This window comes from Lolium perenne, chromosome 6 (assembly GCF_019359855.2).
Source record: "Lolium perenne isolate Kyuss_39 chromosome 6, Kyuss_2.0, whole genome shotgun sequence".
Taxonomy (NCBI): Eukaryota; Viridiplantae; Streptophyta; class Magnoliopsida; order Poales; family Poaceae; genus Lolium; species Lolium perenne.
This window is the reverse complement of record NC_067249.2, coordinates 246,186,794-246,209,857: the sequence shown is the minus strand read 5'-3', so window position 1 is coordinate 246,209,857 and position 23,064 is coordinate 246,186,794.

Here is a 23,064-nt window from a genome sequence, read left to right as displayed (position 1 = left end):
TGGCAACGGTGCCAGAAAATAGCTTGCCGGCGTGTAGATGATGGTGGTAGTATTGCAGCAGTAGTAACACAGTAAAACAGTAAACAAGCAGTAGTAACTCAGCAGTATTTAGGAACAAGGCCTAGGGATTATACTTTCACTAGTGGACACTCTCAACATTGATCACATAACAGAATAGATAAATGCATACTCTACACTCTTGTTGGATGATGAGCGCATTGCGTAGGATTACACGAACCCTCAATGCCGGAGTTAACAAGCTCCACAATTTGTTCATATTTAAGTAACCTTATAGTGCAAGATAGATCAACATAACCAAATAGATCACATCAATACCATCATAATGATAATTAACTCCACAATCTACAAGAGATCATGATCATAGCCTACGACAAGAACCACACGGTGCACACACTAGTCACCTTTACACACGTGCAGGAGGAATAGAACTACTTTAATAACATCACTAGAGTAGCACATAGATGAATTGTGATACAAAACTCATATGAATCTCAATCATGTAAAGCAGCTCATGAGATCATTGTATTGAAGTACATGGAGAGAGATTAACCACATAGCTACCGGTACAGCCCCGAGCCTCGATGGAGAACTACTCCCTCCTCATGGGAGTAGCAGCGGTGATGAAGATGGCGGTGGAGATGGCAGCGGTGTCGATGGAGAAGCCTTCCGGGGGCACTTCCCCGTTCCGGCGGCGTGCCGGAACAGACTCCCTGTCCCCCAGGATCTTGGCCTCGCGATGGCGGCGGCTCTGGAAGGTTTCTGTGGTTTTCGTCGAACGCCTCAGGGTTTTCGATCCAGGGGCTTTATATAGGCGAAGAGGCGGCGCAGGAGGGCTGACAGGGGGGCCAAACTATAGGGCGGCGCGGCCCCTCCTCTGGCCGCGCCAGCCTGTAGTTTGGTGGGCCTGTGGCCCCCCTCTGACCTCTCTGGTGTGTTCTGGATGCTTCCGGGGATTCTAAGATCTTTGGCGTTGATTTCGTCCGATTCCGAGAATATTTCGTTACTAGGATTTCGAAACCAAAAACAGCGAGAAACAGAACTGCACTTCGGCATCTTGTTAATAGGTTAGTTCCAGAAAATGCACGAATATGACATAAAGTGTGCATAAAACATGTAGATAACATCAATAATGTGGCATGGAACATAAGAAATTATCGATACGTCGGAGACGTATCAGCATCCCCAAGCTTAGTTCTGCTCGTCCCGAGCAGGTAAAACGATAACACAGATAATTTCTGGAGTGACATGCCATCATAATCTTGATCATACTATTTGTAAAGCATATGTAGTGAATGCAGCGATCAAAACAATGGTAATGACATGAGTAAACAACTGAATCATAAAGCAAAGACTTTTCATGAATAGCACTTCAAGACAAGCATCAATAAGTCTTGCATAAGAGTTAACTCATAAAGCAATAATTCAAAGTAAAGGTATTGAAGCAACACAAAAGAAGATTAAGTTTCAGCGGTTGCTTTCAACTTGTAACATGTATATCTCATGGATATTGTCAACATAGAGTAATATAATAAGTGCAATAAGCAAGTATGTAGGAATCAATGCATAGTTCACACAAGTGTTTGCTTCTTGAGGTGGAGAGAAATAGGTGAACTGACTCAACATTGAAAGTAAAAGAATGGTCCTCATAGAGGAAAAGCATCGATTGCTATATTTGTGCTAGAGCTTTGATTTTGAAAACATGAAACAATTTTGTCAACGGTAGTAATAAAGCATATGTATCATGTAAATTATATCTTACAAGTTGCAAGCCTCATGCATAGTATACTAATAGTGCCCGCACCTTGTCCTAATTAGCTTGGACTACCGGATCATCACAATGCACATGCTTTAACCAAGTGTCACAAAGGGGTACCTCTATGCCGCCTGTACAAAGGTCTAAGGAGAAAGCTCGCATTGGATTTCTCGCTATTGATTATTCTCAACTTAGACATCCATACCGGGACAACATAGACAACAGATAATGGACTCCTCTTTTATGCATAAGCATGTAACAACAATTAATAATTTTCTCATATGAGATTGAGGATATATGTCCAAAACTGAAACTTCCACCATGGATCATGGCTTTAGTTAGCGGCCCAATGTTCTTCTCTAACAATATGCATGCTTAACCATAAGGTGGTAGATCGCTCTTACTTCAGACAAGACGAACATGCATAGCAACTCACATGAAATTCAACAAAGAGTAGTTGATGGCGTCCCCAGTGAACATGGTTATCGCACAACAAGCAACTTAATAAGAGATAAAGTGCATAAGTACATATTCAATACCACAATAGTTTTTAAGCTATTTGTCCCATGAGCTATATATTGCAAAGGTGAATGATGGAATTTTAAAGGTAGCACTCAAGCAATTTACTTTGGAATGGCGGAAAATACCATGTAGTAGGTAGGTATGGTGGACACAAATGTCATAGTGTTGTTTGGCTCAAGTATTTTGGATGCATGAGAAGTATTCCCTCTCGATACAAGGTTTAGGCTAGCAAGGCTTATTTGAAACAAACACAAGGATGAACCGGTGCAGCAAAACTCACATAAAAGACATATTGAAAACATTATAAGACTCTACACCGTCTTCCTTGTTGTTCAAACTCAATACTAGAAATTATCTAGACCTTAGAGAAACCAAATATGCAAACCAAATTTTAGCATGCTCTATGTATTTCTTCATTAATGGGTGCAAAGCATATGATGCAAGAGCTTAATCATGAGCACAAGAATTGCCAAGTATCACATTACCCAAAACATTTATAGCAATTACTACATGTATCATTTTCCAATTCCAACCATATAACAATTTAACGAAGAAGAAACTTCGCCATGAATACTATGAGTAGAAACCAAGGACATACTTGTCCATATGCTACAGCGGAGCGTGTCTCTCTCCCATAAAGTGAATGCTAGGATCCATTTTATTCAAACAAAACAAAAAACAAAAACAAACCGACGCTCCAAGAAAAAGCACATAAGATGTGATGGAATAAAAATATAGTTTCAGGGGAGGAACCTGATAATGTTGTCGATGAAGAAGGGGATGCCTTGGGCATCCCCAAGCTTAGACGCTTGAGTCTTCTTGATATATGCAGGGGTGAACCACCGGGTGCATCCCCAAGCTTAGAGCTTTCACTCTCCTTGATCATGTTGCATCATACTCCTCTCTTGATCCTTGAAAACTTCCTCCACACCAAACTCGAAACAACTCATTAGAGGGTTAGTGCACAATATAAATTGACATATTCAGAGGTGACACAATCATTCTTAACACTTCTGGACATTGCATAATGCTACTGGACATTAATGGATCAAAGAAATTTATCCAACATAGCGAAAGAGGCAATGCGAAATAGAAGGCAGAATCTGTCAAAACAGAACAGTTCGTATTGACGAATTTTAAAATGGCACCAGACTTGCTCAAATGAAAATGCTCATATTGAATGAAAGTTGCGTACATATCTGAGGATCATGCACGTAAATTGGCTTAATTTTCTGAGCTACCTACAGGGAGGTGGACCCAGATTCGTGACAGCAAAGAAATCTGGAACTGTGCAGTAATCCAAATCTAGTACTTACTTTTCTATCAACGGCTTTACTTGGCACAACAAAACACAAAACTAAGATAAGGAGAGGTTGCTACAGTAGTAAACAACTTCCAAGACACAAATATAAAACAAAGTACTGTAGCAAAATAACACATGGGTTATCTCCCAAGAAGTTCTTTCTTTATAGCCATTAAGATGGGCTCAGCAGTTTTAATGATGCACTCGCAAGAAATAGTATTTGAAGAAAAAGAGAGCATCAAGAGGCAAGTGTGAAACAAATTTAAGCCTAACATGCTTCCTATGCATAGGAATCTTGTAAATAAACAAGTTCATGAAGAGCAAAGTAACAAGCATAGGAAGATAAAACAAGTGTAGCTTCAAAAATTTCAGCACATAGAGAGGTATTTTAGTAACATGAAAATTTCTACAACCATATTTTCCTCTCTCATAATAACTTTCAGTAGCATCATGAGCAAATTCAACAATATAACTATCACATAAAGCATTATTATCATGAGTCTCATGCATAAAATAATTACTACTCCCAACATAAGCATAGTCAATTTTATTAGTAATAGTGGGAGCAAATTCAACAAAGTAGCTATCATTATTATTCTCATCATCAAATATAGGAGGCATATTGTAATCATAATCAAATTCATCCTCCATAACAGGTGGAACCAAAAGGCTACTATCATTATAATCATCATAAATAGGAGGCAAAGTATCATCAAAGAAAATTTTCTCCTCAATGCTTGGGGGACTAAAAAGATCATGCTCATCAAAACCAGCTTCCCCAAGCTTAGAATTTTCCATATCATTAGCAACAATGGTGTTCAAAGTATTCATGCTAACATGTTCCATGGGTTTTTTAATTTTCGCATTAAACCATTCATGTCTTGACTCAGGAAATAGTACAAAGAGCTCACAGATGTTTTCCATTATGCCTAACTAGTGTAAACAAGAAACAAAAAGTTGCAATTGCAGGATCTAAAGGAAATAGCTTCGAGCACAAACACAATGGCGCCAGAAAAGTACTTTACCTGGAACCGAAGTATGAGTGCCTTTTTACCTTTCCTCCCCGGCAACGGCGCCAGAAAAGTGCTTGATGTCTACGTTCCCCCTCCTTTCCTGTAGACAGTGTTGGGCCTCCAAGAGCAGAGGTTTGTAGAACAGCAGCAAGTTTTCCCTTAAGTGGATCACCCAAGGTTTATCGAACTCGGGGAGGAAGAGGTCAAAGATATCCCTCTCATGCAACCCTGCAACCACAAAGCAAGAAGTCTCTTGTGTCCCCAACACACCAAATAGGTGCACTAGTTCGGCGAAGAGATAGTGAAATACCGGTGGTATGAATATATATGAGCAGTGGCAACGGTGCCAGAAAATAGCTTGCCGGCGTGTAGATGATGGTGGTAGTATTGCAGCAGTAGTAACACAGTAAAACAGTAAACAAGCAGTAGTAACTCAGCAGTATTTAGGAACAAGGCCTAGGGATTATACTTTCACTAGTGGACACTCTCAACATTGATCACATAACAGAATAGATAAATGCATACTCTACACTCTTGTTGGATGATGAACGCATTGCGTAGGATTACACGAACCCTCAATGCCGGAGTTAACAAGCTCCACAATTTGTTCATATTTAAGTAACCTTATAGTGCAAGATAGATCAACATAACCAAATAGATCACATCAATACCATCATAATGATAATTAACTCCACAATCTACAAGAGATCATGATCATAGCCTACGACAAGAACCACACGGTGCACACACTAGTCACCTTTACACACGTGCAGGAGGAATAGAACTACTTTAATAACATCACTAGAGTAGCACATAGATGAATTGTGATACAAAACTCATATGAATCTCAATCATGTAAAGCAGCTCATGAGATCATTGTATTGAAGTACATGGAGAGAGATTAACCACATAGCTACCGGTACAGCCCCGAGCCTCGATGGAGAACTACTCCCTCCTCATGGGAGTAGCAGCGGTGATGAAGATGGCGGTGGAGATGGCAGCGGTGTCGATGGAGAAGCCTTCCGGGGGCACTTCCCCGTTCCGGCGGCGTGCCGGAACAGAGACTCCTGTCCCCCAGATCTTGGCCTCGCGATGGCGGCGGCTCTGGAAGGTTTCTGTGGTTTTCGTCGAACGCCTCAGGGTTTTCGATCCAGGGGCTTTATATAGGCGAAGAGGCGGCGCAGGAGGGCTGACAGGGGGGCCAAACTATAGGGCGGCGCGGCCCCTCCTCTGGCCGCGCCAGCCTGTAGTTTGGTGGGCCTGTGGCCCCCCTCTGACCTCTCTGGTGTGTTCTGGATGCTTCCGGGGATTCTAAGATCTTTGGCGTTGATTTTGTCCGATTCCGAGAATATTTCGTTACTAGGATTTCTGAAACCAAAAACAGCAGAAAACAGGAACTGGCACTTCGGCATCTTGTTAATAGGTTAGTTCCAGAAAATGCACGAATATGACATAAAGTGTGCATAAAACATGTAGATAACATCAATAATGTGGCATGGAACATAAGAAATTATCGATACGTCGGAGACGTATCAATAATCTGTATAGTGCTCTTGCTGAGGTTACGTAGTTTAGCATTGTTCGTCTTCCATCACACTGTTTCGCATATCTGTTGAATGGTGTTAGGTATATGATTGGTTCCTTGCACCATTTTCACCTACTTGTTAACTGCCATTTTAGAATGCTTATTATGCTCAAACACTTCAGGATTGTGGTCACAGTGTATGGTGTTGAGAGGTGACACTTCCATGATGCGGGCGTGGCACGGAAGGATGAGGGTGTCCCTTGAATGTTACAACAGTGTGGACTCCATACTTGTTAGAATAATTGCATTTCATAGTGTAGCTTGTTATCGTTTGCATATTACTCCATGGAATGGTAGCTTTTGTTGGCACCAGACATCATTTTTTTATGAACTTGCTCTTCCCCATATATAATTTAACAATAGTAGCATTTTATACTGGTACTAAAAAAACTTCTTATTTGGTGTTTTAGGAGGTAAAATCCGTTCTGCTTTATCACAGTTTTTTGTTTTTTCATGCATTCTTAAGCATAAAACTAAAATTGGATGTTCAATAGTATTAATATTGTTTTTTAGAATGTTGATGTATAATGGAATTAACTCCATACCTGTATGCTGAAGCACGCTGTTGAATAGTGGATCTTATATCTCTTATTTATGGTTCGTGATTCAGAAATATCATAGTGGAAGTTTACTTTGATATGACTAGTGGGTAATACAATTATGGGTAATTTGTGCTTGTGTGGCATTTGTCCTTCATTTATCTGACAATTCTTTTACTGAACTGTATCATAAAAATATGCATGTCTAGGATATGAATGCATTTAAATAACTTTGTAGGAGAAAATGCAATACTTTTACTTTTGAGCTCACATGATTGGCTATCGTTTTACTAGCCACCTGTCCTTAGTCCTTAATTGTTAGAGTACGTCATGGGCCTGGGTCCGTTAGTCTTATGGTTTGCTTAGGGGTCAAGTAAGTCTTGCTTGGGAGTCAAGTAAACCTCTCTATATATGGAGAGGAGATGTATCAATCTAATCAAGCAAGAATTAAGAAGGAAATCCCTTCCCTCTTGCCCGGCCGTGGGCAAAAGGCCCCCGGCCGGCCTTCTCGCACCCTCGCAGCCCTCTCTCTCCCTCCCAAACCCTAGCAGCCACATAACATTTGGTATCAGCTTTCCCGGGTTCGATCATGTCCAGCCCTCCACCGAGTTCTTCCCACCCGCCGCCGCCGCACCCCGACGTCCCCGCCATTCTCTCCCCGGCGGAGATCACCGCAGCCCTCCGCGATCTCACCACTGTTGTCCAGGAGATCCGCCTCTTCCTGGTCGGTCCCTACGGGCCGCCGCTGCCGACGGCGCTGCTGCCGTGGCAGCCGACGCACCAGGCAGCCTCCACCGCGATCGCCGGGCCGCTGCAGCCGACGCTGCTGCTGTCGTCGCCGCCACCCGACGCCGGGCTGCTGCAGTCCCCGCTGCCGCTATCCACCATCTCCGGGCCGAGCCCTACCTCGGCGCCGGGGGTCCCTCTTCTCCGGCAGCCGGCCGCCTTCTTCCCCACCGGGACGCTACAGCAGCAACAGCAGCTGCCGCCGCCACCAACGCCACCACTGCAGCTGCTGTCCTCACTGACGCGGTCCCTGCCGTTCGGTGGGCAGCTGCAACAACAGCAGCAGTTGCCGTCGCGACCAACACCGCAGCAGCGGCTGCTGCCGCCACTGACACCGTCCCTGCCTTTCGGCGGTGTGGGAGCGACCTTGGCCCCAGGCTCTACATCGACACCGCCCGGGATGCCCTTCCACCAGGTATGTTTCCCTCCGTCGCCGTCACCGCTTCCGGCTTGGATCGCTATCCGCCACGTGTCGGCGGCGGTGAGGCTGCAGGCTGCTGCGCGCGGCCTCCTAGTGCGTCGGCATGTGCGGGAGATGCGTGATCTGCAGCTGCAGCTCCTCCAAGTTGCGCTTCGTTGCGCAACAGACCTCGATCTCGTCCGCTGCGTCGGGGATCTTGGGCGTGCGGTTTCCCCCACGGGCGGCGGACATGTTGTTTTTCCCGCGGGCAGCGACCTCAAAGTCTGCGCCATCGACAGTCATCCGGCGGGGAGAAGGCATGGTGTCACCGACAGGAGCGCACCGCGTAGCACCACTGCATTCTGCCGCCGCCCGCCGCGCGGGATCCTTTTGTCCCGCTGGTTTTCATGGGATCCAGGTGGCTGTACAGGTGCACGTCCGATGGGCGAATGGTGTCCACTTTATTTTCAGGGGTCAACAATAAAACGTCCCAGTCTATTTCAGGTTGAGAGTAATAAAACAAGCCGAGATGTAAAAGGCTCGTTTTTAGGTGTTAGGGTTGTGTTGTGTCGAGTCATGGTTTGTTTCGGTTGCAGCTCGAGGACGAGCTGCATGTCCAGGTGGGGTGTAGTGTTAGAGTACGTCATGGGCCTGGGCCCGTTAGTCTTATGGTTTGCTTAGGGGTCAAGTAAGCCTTGCTTGGGAGTCAAGTAAACCTCTCTATATATGGAGAGGAGATGTATCAATCTAATCAAGCAAGAATTAAGAAGGAAATCCCTTCCCTCTTGCCCGGCCGTGGGCAAAAGGCCCCGGGCGGCCTTCTCGCGCCCTCGCAGCCCTCTCTCTCCCTCCCAAACCCTAGCAGCCACATAACATTAATCATTTGAAATTCCAAATTCTGTATCTACCAATACACTTTCATCCTTAATACCGGCTTGTCATTTGTTTAATCATGCTAATTGAATGTCTAGATTTGTTAAAAAAATACATTTCGAAATTACTATAACTGCAGATATCATTTCCTAGACATATGCTGAAGTGTCAGTACAACATATTACTCCATGGGATCATTAATTTTTGTTAAAGCTTGTCTTGGCAACAGACAGCATGCTTCCTGAACCCTTTCTTCCTAGTATATATAGTCTAGTGATAACCATTTATAAAGTTGCTGAAGATGACTGGTTTGTTTGCTGTAGCATGGACATTTGATTCTGCTTTTATTACTGTTTTCTTAATTATCAGTTGTCCTTATGCGTGAAACTGAAAATTGCGTTTTCAAAATTGTGAACATGGTTTTATTTTAGAAAGTTGATGTATATATAGTTGAATGAATGTTCCATATCTGTATGTTGAACCAAGTTGTTGCTTAGTGTACCATGTATCTCTCTTATGCATGATTTCTTATGATGCAGATATATGACAGCAAAATTTATTTCATATGTGTGGTAGATAATACAATTTACCAATTGAGTAATTTTTGCTTGCATGAGACTTCTTCTAGATCAAGACTAGTTTTACTGGACTACAAACTGTATAATGGAAACATGCCCCCATAGTGTATGAAGGCATTTAACCTGTACCCCTGTAGGAACAAATGCATTACTTTGAGCGCTTATAATATTAACTGCCAATGTACTAGCCACTTGTATTCACCATTCATTTAAAATTCTGGCAATTTCCCCATCCTGATCTATGTTATGTTTTCCTTAAAAAAGAAATGCCATGTGAACAAGGAAGATATCAGGAAGCTATTGGATGGTATCTATCTACGGCGTTGGCGGCCAGGGTGGCATCTGGAGAGGAGCAGTAGTGAGGTGCATTTTCTAAGTATCTCATTGTAGTTCTAACTGCCACTTGTAATGGATTTATTGATTAGGAATTAAGATGTGATGTAACCCGGAGCTGGTACTCATGTCTTAGAGACTGAGGTCATCGTTTTGTGTGGTTGAGAAGAGAACACATTTATGTTGAGTAGTTATCTCTGCTAGTGTCACAGCTCTACTGCTGGCCTGCTGGCCTGCTTGTTACCTGTGCCCTTTGGCGAAGTATGTTCTTATTCAGCTTTGCAAATCCTGTTTTAGTTAGCCATGTGTAGATTTATTTTAACAGTAAAAGAAGACTTCCTTCGGGTCACGATTTGTCTACAATGCATGGAAGGCCCTGGTAATATTGTAGAATGTACTAGTGCTGGTCCTGGCAGTATGTATGTTGATCAGAGGTAAAGAGTTCGATACCAGCCTTTGTGCAAGCTCTGTTAAATTTATGAACAAGCAGCAGTGAATATACTGGATTAGGAACTGCTACTCGAATAAAAAAACAAAAATAATGATTTCCATCCATGTGCTGCTCTTCACACACTTGTTGTCTACCATTGGTACTCCCTCCGGTCCTAAATACTTGTTGGGTGTACTTTTTTTTTCTGTTACCAAGAGTTCATTTGAGATAAGTACTCTAGAAGAGATCTTTCCCTTGATTAGAATAATTGTATTACTACAATTAATAACTCTGGCTAAGAAACAATAACAGAACTTGCCTCGATGTTTTTCAGCTGTGGCCGAGGTGCCTTGCATGGCCAGAACTTCTCATGAGAAATCATTATTCAATTATTTGCAATCTCGGATAAAGTTTGTTCACTTATTTGCACCGCAATCATTATTCAGTTATTTGCAATCTCGAACAAAATTTATTCACTTATTTCTCTTGGCGCTTTTGTACCTTACTACCTGTTTAGAACTAAAGATTGATAAAATCAAGTTATTGTATTGATCAAGGAGTTGGGTATTTATATGTCCCCAACAGATGCATACATAGGTCGGTTACAACAAGACGTCTCTTCAGGAGAAATAGCGTTTGGACAACGCAGTAAATCTAACTGCTAATAGTTAGCCTGATAATAAAGCTAACTTCCTATTTAGCCTAGATGTAACGCTAAGTATTCCTAACACTCCCCCTTGGACAACGCTATCCTTATTTGATTTCACCGTCCATGTATGATCTTGATAGTCCTTGATCTTAATATCTTGAGAATCTCTCCCCCAAAAACCCCATGGGAAAAATATGATGAGAGTAGTATTTCATATGTTGTTAAAACTCCTTTAAACCCTGTTGGAAAAATAAGGAGAAAATAATACAACATAGAAAGGTTATTGTCTCTTGAGAACTCATATGAGCAAAACCTTGATAAGGAAAAATCTCATTAGTGAGTTTAGAGATCAATAAATATGCCTTATATACTTCCTTTAAAAACCCCAGTGGGGAAAATAGGAGGTATGACATATAAATATTGCAAAGAGTGCAATATGATGTGCCACCGAAAACTCCTTTAAAACCTAATTGGGAAAAACAAGGAGAAAGCAATGTGGCATATCTAGACACTTGTATTTATATTGTCTCATTAAAAACCTTTTATGAGAAACCATTAGGAAAACTCATTAAGGGAAAAAGAGTACAATATATATGATCTAATGATCATCACCGGGTTAAAATTTGGGAGTTTTACTCCCCCTGAACTTTGCAAATCTAAAAGTTGTCTCACACCAATCCATGAACTTAAATTCATGAGTATGGGAATCTGTAAAACAATCTATTAGATTTTCACATGATATGTTTGCAAAGTGTTTATCTTCCTAGTTTGAAAAATATTAATTTAACCCTTATGCATTTGAGCAATACAAGTGGTATTATCTGATAGATAATGGTGGGTGATTCTGTTGAATCGTAACCACATGATCTTGAATGTGGTCAGTCGAGCCTATTGTGTTCTCTTAGTTAGAAGGCTCTTTCATTGAATTCAGTCTATGATATGGTATTTTCGGGATCGATAATTATAGCCAATGTAGATTACACGATGGTCAAATCTTGATATTCCTAAGGGAATTAATCAAGATCATTTGAGCCTTAAATATATCGGAGGATATTACTTACACCAATCTTTTAGTTGGGGCTTGCACTTTAAAGAAGTTGACAACAAAATATTCACATTCATGATGTAGTTTGTATTGAGATATGAAACAAGAGGTTCAATATCACTTCATCACTACTACAATGTATGAATGAATTTGTATCCCTGTTAGGGATAGTGTGACCATATGTATCTTTGATTTGATTTATCCATATTTAATTTTTCCAAAACTTTATGGACGTGTAAAGACTGATAGATATGTATTCCGAAGGAATATACTCAAGTTATAAACTTGGTTAATACTTGGTTCAATCCAAATCTCCGTCTTGATATGATTGCAAGGACCTTTCATGTATATTATAAACTTTGATGATAAAAGCATTGATATATACAAAGATCATGTAGAATCCAATTAGGGATTTTGGTTCTGACTACATATAAGCAATCATCACTATACGAGTAATCCTTTATAAGAAGGAGCTCTTATAGTCAATTGTACCACACAATTTGTGTTTGACTATTTTAAGTCATAGAGTGACTTTTGTATTATTACACATATGTTGCGATTTAATTTTGGATTTGGATTTATAAGCCTTAAGGACTTTAATATAGATATCCAAATTGAGTGACCCATATGATTATGTAATCACTACATCCATCAGCTACATGGATAGTTTATTTATAATTGCCAATAATATTAGTATCGAAACATAATTCCACTTATACCAATAGGGTATGTTACATCATATATAATTGATGTCGGGTCTCTGCGTGAACCCTTGCGCTACAAGCCTCACTTTATCACCACCTCATTTTTTTTGTTGTTAACAAAAAGTCATTTGTCTTCCAGAGGGAAGGTGCTTATGAGGAATAGGTATTACAATGGTAAATACCTCCCTTGTTGAGTGAGTACTATTCTTATTCAATTGCATCCTTCTAGTTGAACCAATATATGAGTGCATTAGGCACTCTGCCATGGACTTTGGTTCAGGGCCCTAAAGGTTTTAGCAATTTTTAAGAATAAATATATTTGTCGACAAAATGTAGTCTTTGTTGTATGATTCTGTTGAATCAATAATATTTGTGGAAATGTGATTAAATATTTGAACTCCTCATGATTTCCCATAACAATGGAGTCAAGGTGTTTCGATGTCCCAACACTTAAAATTATGTGCACATTTGTGCTGGGTTTGGATGATGAGCATCCACTATGTGTTATTCAACTTGAGGTTGAACTACATTTACTTATTGAGAATATAATTTCCTCTGTTCCGCGGAAGCATGTGAGAATTTATATCTCATGTGGCCAATTTTCTCCCCCTTTTGCTCTCATTTTGGAGGAAAGTGGTTACATTAGGTACCTTCACTCTTTTGGCACATTGGTTGCATGCATAATATGATTTTGTGACATTTTTGTCACGAGTAAATGTATGTGGCAGATTTGCAATGTGTTGCAAATTTATGATTGAATCGTTCAGATTTTCAAGTACGTGAATATAAGAACTGAAATTCTATGACATTTATTATTTATTTATCGGCATTCTTTGTGGTACTAATCTCCCCCTAATGCCGAAAAATATTCTTATTGCAAATGCAATCAGCGTACGGGCTATCAATAACTCCCTTGATAGGGTTTAAGGTATTTGACGGATATTGGAAAATTATACCTTAGTTATTTATCACATAGATCCCAAATTGACGTGAGGGCCCATGATGTACGTTGGGGTGGTGATATCGGTATATAACCGAATTATCGCAGATGGGAAATACTTGTTTTATTTCCACGTACTTACTGCAAGGGGAAGCAGTATGATAAGCAACTGTTGTGGTTTAGATTAGATCTACGGCGTGTAAGACCGCATGTCTCCAACAATATGTTGGTATATCAAAATTTTGTTGCAGTGGTCATCTAATTAGTTCGATTCTTTTGATAAAGAATTTAGTTGCACTATTCTGGGTATGTACACGCAGGTACTTAATAAAATCACAAATGCTCGTGATAAAAAAATTAGTATTGGTTTAACCAATATGTTATAATATTTTTCTCTTAATTTAATAATTTGAGCAATTAATTTAGTAAAATCATGGATTTGTGGAGATTAAAGACCCACGTAAGACCATCCACTAGAGGTGTCTATTAATACCATGAAATACTTATATGACCCGAATAGTTGTTGAATAGTTAACAAGTATCTTCTTGAATAAGTTCAATTAATTTGAGTGGAGTGTGAGAGACTTAGGAAAAAAATTCTCATGGCCCATTAGGTGCTCATAAAATCTGATGATTTGAGAATTTTGCAACTTGTAAATTGTGACCAACAAAATTTCACTAAGTTTTCGCATTATCCCTATAATGGGTGAATAAGATGATTATGACAAATCTTAAATTCATCAAGATTCGATTTTTGTTTGTTTGTACGCAACAAAGTTTTGTATGAATTTAGTTCATACATAAAAATATCATGTATGAGAAAAATGATATTAATGGACAACATACCACATTTAGTAGTATGATTATTGGCTAAATGACACATTGGGATAGCCATGACACAAAACGAAGTTCCAAAATATTATTGGGAATTTTATCCACAAGAAAATTGATAATGTGAAGGAGTATATCTCCTACTGGAGTGGACTTATGTTATCTTTCTGATGAAGATTATAAGTCCAATCTGCATCCAGGTAATTTTCTATGTTTATCAAAGTGAGCTTTCAAATTATCCCATTACACTCACATTACTTAATGAATTTGTAGTATAATTCATTCAGATGCTAGGGAACACTTATATGTACAATGATTCGTACAATAACATTTTTGATAAACTTGGTAGTTATCTTATCCCTTTTACCATGTCTACTGTGATTTTGTTTGTCATTTTACCTCCACTTTACATTGATTTCTCATGGTCCTTTTTGTGTCCATTGAGATTCTTAGTATTATGAGTACTAGTATGAATTCCAGGTATTGGTATATCACCCGTAGGGTGTATCACATGAGTCTTCATAAGAAGATAAGATATGTTATTAACCTGAAATAAATACAATAATTCATTGAATTATCATCAAAAGAATAAGTAAAGTGATTTTGAGGTTTGAATCAAATTTTTATATCACAAACAATCAACTTGGAGTTTATTCCGTAGACACCAGAAAAAAAACTACAATGTACTAGAAGTACTCAAAAGTGTTTGAGAAACTATTAGCATTGTGTTTATGCATCATATATCTCCTTACTGGAGATTTATGGAGAAATCGATGTGTATTCAATTTCTCTCATGTAATGTGAGTTTAGTGAACTCCACTAATGGAAATGCTAGGCATGTCCAAGAGATGATCATGCTACTCATTTACTGTTATAGTAAATTGAAAGTGATGAAAAATGTTCTGAATGAACATATATTAATGGTCAAGGTAATTCCTTAATGATCATGGAGTAGACATTCAATATTGAGATATTAAATGATACTTCTATCAATTATTTGGACTTCTTACCCAAAGAGATGGGAGATGTTAAATTTATTGCCAAAACATAGATATGTATTTTGACATTGGTTATTTATGGTGAATATAATTATCATCGTCTAATGGAGAACCAATAGTAGTTTTGTGAGAAAGTCAATCAGTGTCATGTATGATGGATTTTGTCTTGATAGACATGAGATACTACAATAGTATTTTCTGATGGGCTCCATAATTTATGTTGCACCAATGTAATAGAAGCATGAAATAACCATGCATAGATTCATTTTACTATGATAGTAAAATATTTTTGGTAAAAATTGCTCTAGAGGGACAATTTGAATATTAAGCTGATGCTTTTATGCACTTGTGTGTGTGTCTATCTCAAATTCTAAGTTGACACATAATCAAACTCCATTTTTATGGAGTAGATCTCTCGGTAGTAGGACGCATAGTGTCTCTACACCCATTATCCTAATATCTTGTGTTATACTTTGACATAAAAATATTTGGGAAGAACACTTTAATTGGAGATAATTTGATGCCATAAAAGACACAGTACATCTCTTAGTAATGGATAATCTCCAATTTAAGAATTAGATACCATTACCTTGCGATTCACAAATTAAATTTCAGATATTCACATGATATCAATCTTTTTAAATGAGAAGTTTGCAAGAAAACTTATTTTCAATTTGCCATGCAATTGTCGTATCGAATTACATGTTATAGAAAATTCTATAGGCAAATATATTATCATATAAAATTGTATTCATTGTCAATAGTATTACGGTGGTAATACGTGTAAGTGTAAAATAATACTTATGTATATATGAAGACCCAAGGTCAAAACCAGAGTTAAATTGTATGTAGATTAGATCTGATAATCTAATCTCTGCTCCATTATAATGAGTCTGAGACTAACTATAATTAGGAAAGACTGATATCAGAACATATAACAAGTTGTGTGCTTTACTATGCACATAATAAGTCTGAGGACTGAATCAGAGAATGATGCTTCCCTTAAAAAATAGAAAATGGGAAGGGCCAAGTTGAAACGTTGCCTAAGAGATAAGGTTTCTTATCGCCATCTTCATGTGCTAGGAATCAATCCATTCGTTTCTGTTCTGCAAAAGGAACATTGCCGGGGAGGTCGTGCAATGCCGAAGAGCACAGCTGCGGGGGTGTTACCGTGCCGCGTGCCCGGAGGGCACCACCGCACCGGCTGTTGGCCCACTGCAATCGCTCGTCGGCCTGAGCGCCCGAGGCGCCAGCGCTATGCACGCAGGCGCGGCGAGGCCGCTGTTTATTCGGGGAGGAGCCCTGTGGCTGCAGCCCCGTGTCTCGCGTCGGGAGGAGCGGGCCGAAGGCCGTGGTCGCATTGTACGCTTGATAGCGCCGGGCGGGCGCGGGCGTCGCTGTCCGCGAGGGCCGAGCCGAAGTCTACGGTGTTCGCCGCCGTTGGGGGTCCTGGTCGCGCCGACTGTTCGACGCCGCTTCCGCCGCGTGGAGGCGCCGACCGTAGGAGGCCACGCAGGAGTGGGCCGAGGAATGGGCTTTGCTACACAGTGCTCAGGCACCGGTTAGTCTTAGAGGGTGCCCCACCCAAATATAGAAACCCACGTGCAACCATTCTAATGCTTTCCTAAAATAGTAATTACAGGTCCCCACATAGCATTAAAAGGAATGTGACCACCGAAATACCATTTGCCCTCTCCCTCAGCCCTTTCTCCAGCGCGGTCCCCTTCTCCAGCGCGCCGTTGTCACTATTATTGCAAACATACCGCACAAAGAACCGCACTAGAAGTATTCAGATTCGTAAACAAACAAAGATTAGTTTGCATAATCACATCCTAGATTAAGGATGTAAAAAAAAGTCAGCGCTGGAAAAACTAGTTTGCCCTACTTTTGGTGTATTATTACTACCCAAAAAAATACATCCCAGTCGCAACTTGATCATTCCAACATTCTAATTTAGATGTAAAGAAAGATATAATTTACTTCCAAGATTGAAGACAAAACCAGTATTGTTGCATCCTTCCATCATTCGGGATGTATAAAATAAGAAATACACGTATGTCTACTAGAAAACGTTACATTCAGAAAACGATGGTGAAATGCACTAATTCCATATGGTCATAATATAATAATAATTGTCAATATTTTACATCCTACAAATAATAGTAACCTACACTGCATAATAATGCATATGGTACTGTTAAATGTAATAAAATAGTGCTTACATGTAACGAAATGCTAATTAGATGTAATAAAATTTAGAAATGTGCTTCTGCTTGTTAGATATACAAAAAATATTGCTTACATGTAATAAAATGCTAATTAGATGTAACAAAATGCTAATTAAGTGTAAAAAATACTAATTAGATGTAACAAAAATCAGAGATGTTGAACTGCTTGTTAGATGTAACAAAATAGGTCTTACATATAATAGAATAGTATTTAGATGTAATAAAAAATTCAGATGTATATGCAAAAGCAATCCATAGATGTAGAAAAGAGATGAATCTGTGCTCGACCAAGATACAATTTGCAGCACTATGGAACAGATTAATGTTGAACAGTTCTGAAAATATGGATGTGCGTGGACTAGTAGCTAAACGTGACTCACGCATGCCCATGGATGCTGATCCTTGCCGTGGAGGAGGTCCTCCTTCTCCAGCCTAGGCACTAATGCTGATCTTTGCCGTCACTGTGAAGAAGCGCCATGGATGCCTGCATCGATGGAACCAGGGAAAGACAGGGAGGCAGTGGACTGCGGCAGGTCGCGCAGGGTGGTCGGGTACGAGGAATGCGCCATCATCCCCACCGTCCTACGCACCGGCGCGGAAGGTCGTGGTCTTTGGCGTCGGAGGCGAGCAGCAGGTCGGCCACCGGCGTCGAGGTCTTCGTGGTCCAGGCCATCTGGAGAACGCGCGGCCGGGACACGACCTGCATCTCGCAGCGGCCGGCGTTGAGGTCGTCGCGCGACCGGGACACGAGCTACATCTCGCAGCCGGTGTCGAGGTCGGCGCGCGGCCTGGAAGCGAGCTGCATCTCGCAGCCGCCGGCGTCGAGGGCGTCGCGCGGCCGGGTCGTGAGCAGCTGCCGGCGTCGTAGTCGTCGCGCCGCCGGGATGCGAGCAGCCGGCGACGCCGAGGTCGTCGGTCTGCCGGGACGCGAGCTGCATCTCGCAGCCGCCGGCGTCGAGGGCGTCGCGCAGCCGGGTCGCGAGAATCTGCCGGCGTCGTGGGCGTCGCCCGGCCGGGACGCGAGCTGCATCTCGCAGCCACCGGCGTCGAGGGCGTCGTGCGGCCAGGACGCGAGCTGCATCTCGTCGCTTCCAGCGTCGAGGTCATCGAGGTTCAGCCGTCCAGGCCATCTGGGAACCGGTGCTACTTGTTTATCCCTCCCCGCATGCCGCAGCAGCAACGCCATGGCCGCCGCCTCCAACTTGAGAGATTGGGATCCATGGCCTCTTCTGGTTCGAGGTTGTGGGGATTTTTTCCTGTGCGGGCGGAGATGGAGACTTGTGTGGACGAGAGAGAGCGGTGCCTCTGTCCGCACGTGGGCGTGGTCCTTGCTAAAATGTTTTCACACCGCGTGATATCGATCCAACGGACGGAAACAGTGGGCACCGCGTAAGACAAGAACGAGCCCAGGCAATAATTAGATTTAGGGCTCCCAAAAATAGTAAAAGTTCTGGTCCCCTCGCCTAAACCTTCCCAAAATAGAAAGTCCGGTCCCCAGACCACCTCCCTGCCTAATTAATCTTACTAAGACATCTTTAACTCCACAGTCTCCACGGGAGACAAGACAAGGGATCCCACACCGAAGTTTACCCTTTCTTCAACTAGTACATGATTGAGGAGAAATAACCCTCTAGCATACGTCCAACTTTTTAGAAAAAGCCAATTCAAAATTCGGTAATTTGTAAATTTCTACTTCTTCGATGTAACAAAGCATAATCATAAATACATCACCACATTTCTCTCTCTTTCTAACACAAAATGTGACTTGATTGAGAGCAGATTAAATTTGTCAAAATGACTTGATTGTGGGCATGAAAAACACTACGGATGCACAGACGCACTAAATTAAATTTGGAAAAGTGACAATATTTTATATGTAGCAACGGAAAGTAAGAAGCATAGGAAATTGCATTTTTTCCATTGCATCTAAGAAAACTTCATTACGGTGCAACCAGCCTTTTGAGAGAACTACATCTCTATATTGTAAAACTTCAAGAAACAAAAATACATCAAACTGAACAAAAAATACATGGAACTGAACCTGAAGAACAGAGCGAGGTCATTAATATAATTTACTACATCCTATGCTATTGACAAAATAGTTCTCCCCTAATGCTTGAAGCTAATTAGATGTAAAAAATACTAATTAGATGTAACAAAATGTTAATTAGGTGTAAAAAAATATTAGTTAGATGTACAAAAAATTAGAGATCTCCAACTGCTTCTTAGATGTACTAAAATAGTGCTTACATGTAATAAAAAGGTACTTGGATGTAACAAAAATCAGAGATGTACACAAAACAGTCCTGGATGGAAGAAAAATAGATGAATCTGTGCAAAACTACATGTTCAATCCGAAAAAATACATAGAATATGTTTGAGGTCTTTGAATTGCAGGAGAGTAGTAGTAGACATGGTACTACTAGTGGAACAAATCAAATACAATGAGGCCTGCCCCAGCTGATCATAGGAGGCCAAGAGGCCACAACTTTCAGTAAACATGAAAAGTACTAGATCATACTGTATGTGTGCAAAAATTACATCATGTAAATATACAGAGAGTGGGATTGGTGGTTCACGCAGCACAGCATTAGCATCATCTAGTACTAGTAGTTCTCGTAGCCCCATACCGATGTTTCCGGCTGTCGTTGTTGCCGGATGCAGGCACGAGGTCGTCCTGGATGCAGAACGTTGCACGGAGCATGTCCACGGGGACGCCGGCGGGGAGCAGAAAATAAGTTCGGTGCTGGAAGCGGCGGAACTCAGAGAAAACGAAGGCAACGAAGGCCTTCGCCATGAGGCGGCGGTTCAGATCCGTGCCCCCGTACGCCACTGCCGCATACCACCTCGTCGCCGATTAACCGCCACCGCGCCGCCAGGCCGAACCCCGCCAACCGCTCCGCCCCCTGCCCGCTCGATGCGGTTGCGGGTCTTCGCCGCGACGAAGAGGAATCGTGTGGGAGCCCGGCGCCGCTGCTCACAGCCACCATGCCTCCAGCGGTCCAGCCTTGAATCCCCCGCCGATTCACCGCCACCGCCGCCGCCCTAGAAGCCCGAGCCCAGCCACGCTCCGCCTTCTCCCCCGCTCGGTGCAGCTGCGGTCGCCTCCGACGAAGAGGAATCGTGCGGGAAGATGAGAGAGTTTCGAGGGAGGAGGAGAATGGGAGGGATTTCGCCGAGGTATCACATCTCTCTCTCGTCGGTCCGAGTCACGTGTGGGATTTCTGGATGTTGACCACTCGTCGCCTCTACTCAAGTCCGCACCAGCCGCACGATTACGATCCGACGCACGCGAGGGGAGAGCACTTTGTAAGACCGAATAGTGCCCAGGCAGTTATTAGAAATTGGGGCATACATAGGTCGGTTACAACAAGACGTCTCTTCAGGAGAAATAGCGTTTGGACAACGCAGTAAATCTAACTGCTAATAGTTAGCCTGATAATAAAGCTAACTTCCTATTTAGCCTAGATGTAACGCTAAGTATTCCTAACACTACCTTTAGAAAGAGCCTGCACACTGCCGGTTGGTTTGCGGATGTTGCATGTAACTTTTGCTGAATTCAGGGCCACCGGGCAGGCAGCCACGGTAGCACGTACGTCGCTCGCTGGCCAACTGACCAACCCAAGCTCGTTCGATGGCCGCGATGGCATCGGCACAAAGAAACTTATGGGTGTTGTCTTGAGGTTAGCCCGGGGAGGGGCTCCTCAATGACTTTATAAAATGTTCACATAGATATAAAATAAATGTTCACATACATAAAGAGGAAATACATTTTGATGTGTTATAAAGAAATATTTACACAGGTATAAATAAATGTTTACACATATATAGAAAATTACTCATGTGTTATAAAAAGGTTTTCTTATAATTTTCATGTAAATAAAAAAAGATGTTCGTTGTATAAAATATGTTCATACATATCAAAATTCATGTTTTTTTACTTTGAACACGTTTATATGTATTGAAAACAATAAAGGAAACATAAAAGGTAAAGCGAATAAGTTAACAATAAAACATAACATAGAAAAACCGAATAAAAATTTTAAACAAAAGAAACAAGAAAAGGTGAACATGAGCCGATTAGAGAACTAGGGTGCGCGATGTACGAGCCCCTCTACAAAGGCTACCCGCTGTCGCCTTTGGGCCGCGAGAGAGGAGCTAGAATCACATCTCTTTGCCGACTGTCAATTGACACTTTTTTTTTGCTAGATTTGTATTGATGAAGTTTGGAAAAATATATAGGTAGGATGGATATTTCAAATAGTATTGCTTCAAGTTTGCGTCTGATTTACGAATGCTGCAATCCGCCGGACCACCTTGAGAGCATTTTCGGTCGCGTTCCCAAAGCATCCCCAAAGAGATTTGGGGCGCGTTGAACAAAAAAAAACGTTTCCAGCAGCGTGCCTAAAGCTTTTTTTTTTGTCCGGCGCGGTCCGATACGGTGTCTGGCGTCCCGAGCCCGTCCCCGCTACACATGAGACGCTCCGGACACGCCGGACACAACGAAAAGCGAGGTGAAGAGACGCGGGTCTGACGCGTCAGCGGTCGGAAGCCTAAAACCCCGTCGCCTACCTTTGGTCAAGCGACGTTAATGGCGTCCCAGTTTTCCCAGGCAAGGCAGGGACGCGTCTCGTCAGGGCCCGCCCGATCGACGCCGTCCTTGTCGCACCGCTCGGCACCCTACACCGTCCCCAAGCGCGTGGTGAAGGATGAGCCGGGGTTCGCGACGACGCCTGTCAATCCGAGGTGCAGCGGCAATGGCAGCGACAGCAGCAAAGGCGAGGCGGCGGCGCCCTCCTCATCCCGAAGCCGGAGGGGAAGGAGGAGCAGGACGACGAGGCAGCGGCAGCAGCAGCTCATCGCCAGCAGCGACGACCCCGAGGACTGCCTAGCACTGCGCGTGGCGTGCTTGGCGTCGTTGAACGACAAGGATGCCTGGAGAGGCAACCTCGACACGGCGATCGCCATGTCCATCCGCGACACCGGCAAGCCTCTCGTGGACCTCACCGACGACGGCGAGGCAGGACCAAGCGGCCTGGTGAAGGTGAAGGACGAGCCCGTCGACGAGCCCGACGAGCGAGTCAGAGGTCGTCACCGACGGCATGTACAACTTCCACCAGTACTACGACGCCTCCGGCCGAACTTGTAGATTAGGGTTTAGTTCAAATTTAATCGAATTTCGTTCGAATCTATGTAATATATAACAAGTTTGGATGAATTCGCACAAGTTTAAAATTTATGAAATTTTGTTTGGGGGACGCGGTTGGGGAGCGATATCCCCAAAACGCGGCACGAAAAAAAAAATATCCCCAAACAATCAACCCGGCGCTATTTGGAAGACGGTGTGGAGAACACGGGTGGAGATACTCTGGTGCAATGTTTCTATCGGATGACTTTGATGCAGCATTGTACGAGCATATAGCAAGGTTCACAAAAGATCTAACAAGACAAAATAAGAGCGGCAACGTGAGTAACCCCCTTGTAAAAGACTTTAATTTTCTGAAGTTATGTAACATCAAGTACATGTTCCATT